Source organism: Callospermophilus lateralis, chromosome 7 (assembly GCF_048772815.1).
Source record: "Callospermophilus lateralis isolate mCalLat2 chromosome 7, mCalLat2.hap1, whole genome shotgun sequence".
Classification (NCBI taxonomy): Eukaryota; Metazoa; Chordata; class Mammalia; order Rodentia; family Sciuridae; genus Callospermophilus; species Callospermophilus lateralis.
Window position 1 is genome coordinate 105,721,371 of NC_135311.1, and position 3,252 is coordinate 105,724,622.

A 3,252-nucleotide genomic window follows, 5' to 3' on the forward strand; every position below is an offset into this window, starting at 1 on the left:
GAAGTACTGTCCTTGGATCTGCAGAATCCCTGAGACAATGCACTCACACTACAGCAGCCTCCATCCTTTCCAGAATGTAGTCCACAACCTCCCTTCACTGAAAGGCAAACAACAAAGGAACACTGGCTACAATCCAATTATCTGGGGGGTGAAGCACTCCCTGGACAGCAGGAGGCAGGGGTCAGAGAGCTCAAACCAGGAAGAGCTCTGAAAATCTCTCTCTTATATAGAATGCATGCTTCTGGCTTAAAAAAACATTAATTCCATTGCAGAGAATCACCGAACAGTTTTCCAAAGATTCCCAAGATCTCTCAAACCATAAAAAGCATCCTTATTATATTAGTATGCTAAAGGGTTCCTCTGCATACTATTCTAGGAGAGAGCATAGGGGGAAAAAAACTGAATGATTCCAAGGAACCAAACAAAGAAATACCTTTAGAGCTTATCTAGTTATACCTCATTTTGGAATCTATTTTTTCAAAGCCAAATTGAAAAAATATGTTCACACCAATTTTGGAGAAGATGGTGTAGAACCAGGTATTTACAACTCAAATGATTTCAATGTTTCTTTATACAATTAGAAACCACCTTCTAAACATGTCATGCTTATCAAACCATAAAATAGGAAAAACAATTAAGTAACCGTGTTACTCAATGTTGGACTCTTCTAAGTTTAAAAATGATTAACAAGGAAAAATATTGATACAATTGACTACTTATAGTTCAAAACTTCAGCAAGTCAAAAACAGTAAAAATTATAAGGAAAACAAGCTGGAAAAATATTTACAAAATATGTATAAAGGGATTTCTGCTTTGACCATTTAAAGCACTCACACAAATCTCCCATAAAAGACATCAATGTTTATAGACGCAGACAAAACAAATAGATAGTTAGCCAAAAGAAGTCTTAGAATTGGTTAACAAACATGGGTGGAAAGATCTATTCTCACTATTAGTTTAAAAACATGTACATTAAAATAATGTTGATAAGGGGAGGTCTCTGTATCTATTTCCTTCCCCCTCCATTGCCTGTCTCAGAAGGAAGCTTGCAGCTATAAATACAGTCAGGTACAAGAGCTTTTTTTTTTTTTTCCTTTTTCCCCTAATTGGAGCACAGACTCAGTGGATAAAGTTTTAAACACAATGTATTAAATATTATCCATGCTTAAGGCATCTCTTATTTTGACTTGTGAATAAAAATGGTATCTTACCTGTAAAGGAGATGATATTGAGATGGCATTTGGACAGATCTATACCAGCTGTGACAAGGCAAACATTCTTATTTTGCTGGGAGCTAGCCTTTCCTCACATTTGGGTATAGATATAGGGGGGAAAGGGCAAGGGGCAACCCTGTTTTTAGGCTTGAGCTACCTCTATGCCCAGCAAAAGGAATTCTTCATAAGGTCTAACCCAGATGATAGCTGAAGAAGCCAATTGGTGCACCTCCACTTGCTGTTTTTCCCTGTGCTTAAGGTTCTCATTGAGCTCCCAGAAAAGGGGATCCAGAAAAGGATTTGGGTGTTCTTGGAACTCTGGCCCAAAGTCAACTTTATATCATCATTCCCTTATCAAATGAAATGTACAGAGCCCCTACAATGGGCAAGCATTGTTTGAGTCACCTATTGAAATAGCTAAGACTTTGAGAACTGGTCAAGCTGGCAAGGATTCAGTGAGACTGGCACCCTCACACAGTGCTCCATGTTGATACACTCTGGGATGCTGAGATGAATTTTTTTCATTATTTTTCATTTGTTCTAATTAGTTATACATGACAGTAGAATGCATTTGACACATCATACATAAATGGAGTATAGCTTCTTATTCTTCTGATTGTACATGATACAGAGTTACACAAGTTATCTAATCATATTTTCACATAGGGTAATAATGACCGATTCATTCTACTGGCATTCCTACCCCCATACCCCCTCCCCTCCCTTCACTCCACTCTGTCGAATCCAAAGTACATTTTTTTCTAATTATTCATGACAGTAGAATGTATTTTGACACATTGTACAAAAATGGAGCACAACTTCTCACTCCTCTGGCTGGACATGGTACAGAGTCACTTTGGTAATGTAGTCATAAAAGTATAAAGGGTAATAATTTCTGTCTCATTCCACCATTCTTCTCAATCCCACACTCCCTTCCCTCCCCTCACTCCCCTCCTCCCAGTCCAAAGTTCCTTCATTCTCCTCATCACACCCCCTCATTATGGATCAGCATGTGCTTATCAGAGAAAACATTTGGCTTTTGTTTTTTGTTTGACTTATTTTGCTTAGCAAGATATTCTCCAGCTCCATCCATTTACCTGCAAATGCCATAATTTCATTCTTCTTTAAGGCTGAATAATATTCCACTATGTATATAACCACATTTTCTTTATCCACTCATCTGTTGAAGGGCATCTAGGTTGATTCCATAGTTTAGCTATTGTAAATTGAGCTGCTATAAAGATTGATGTAGCTGCATTACTGTAGTATGTTGATTTTAAGTCCTTTAGGTATATGCCGAGGAGTGGGATAACTGGGCCAAATGGTGCTTCTATTCCAAGTTTTCTGAGGAATCTCCATACTGCTTTCCATAGTGGTTGTACCAATTTGCAGTCCCACTAGTAATGTATGAGTGTGCTTTCTTCCCCACATGGGATGAAATTTTTGCAGTAAGATCAGGCAAGAGTCTTAAAGATGTTTCTACATTTTGACTCTGTTTGAGCCTCTATGAAATTTTTATAATAATAGAGAAAGTATGTTATGTGCAAAAATATTCATTGTATCATCATGGATCAGCTTGTGATAGACCTAGACCTTCAAAGATGAAGGTGACACCTGAATACAATAGAAGGCAAAATAAACTAATGGCAAGTTGTAATGCGCTAGGAAGGAAACCTGTAACATAGGTCTAAGAAAGAGAACAGAATCTACTTGAGATAGGTAGGACATTCAGGGAAAGCCTGTACATTTAGGGTGAGACCTAAAGGATGAGAAAAACTACCCATTTGATAGCTGAGGCAAGAGTAGTTGAAGCAGAGAAAATAGCCAGTGCAAAGATCCCAAGACCAGAAGGTTCTTGGCTTGGTCCAGAAACCGAAGGTCAGTGTGGCTGGAGAGTGACATCCCAGGCGGAAAGAACTGTGAGATGAAGCAGAGAGGGAGAGAAGGCCAGCCCACATGAGGAAAATGCTTATATCATTATGTAAAGTGAAAATAAGAGACTGAAAACTGGATTCACAGCACAATATCAGCCATGAAA